Source organism: Poecilia formosa, unplaced genomic scaffold, assembly GCF_000485575.1.
Source record: "Poecilia formosa unplaced genomic scaffold, Poecilia_formosa-5.1.2 Scaffold25, whole genome shotgun sequence".
Classification (NCBI taxonomy): Eukaryota; Metazoa; Chordata; class Actinopteri; order Cyprinodontiformes; family Poeciliidae; genus Poecilia; species Poecilia formosa.
In genome coordinates this window covers 1,635,926-1,636,260 of record NW_006799964.1, presented here as the reverse complement: position 1 = coordinate 1,636,260, position 335 = coordinate 1,635,926, and positions in this window count along the sequence as shown.

Sequence of the window (335 nt, the reverse complement as noted above, 5' to 3'; positions counted from 1 at the left end):
GTTTTTGTTTGTGTCTGGGTTGATTTGCCTGTGCGTGTTTACGTGCATGTGTATGTTCCCTCTCATCCTGCTGAGCCCCCACGTTACTTTGATTGACAGCTGATACTCGCCTCTACACCAGCGCTCTAACCCGCCCAGCCGCTTCCAGAAATGGCAGCTTCTAATAGGGCTCTGATTGGCCGTCACTGGCGTAGCTCCGCGAGGTCAACGGACCCGAGGAGATTTGCGTTTCGGCTATTGGTTAATTCTGAAACCAGGTCCTTATCCCCACGTGGAGCAGCAGCTCTGATTGGCCAGGAGTCATCTTGTGGGAGGGGCTGTAGTTTCGGTTAGTC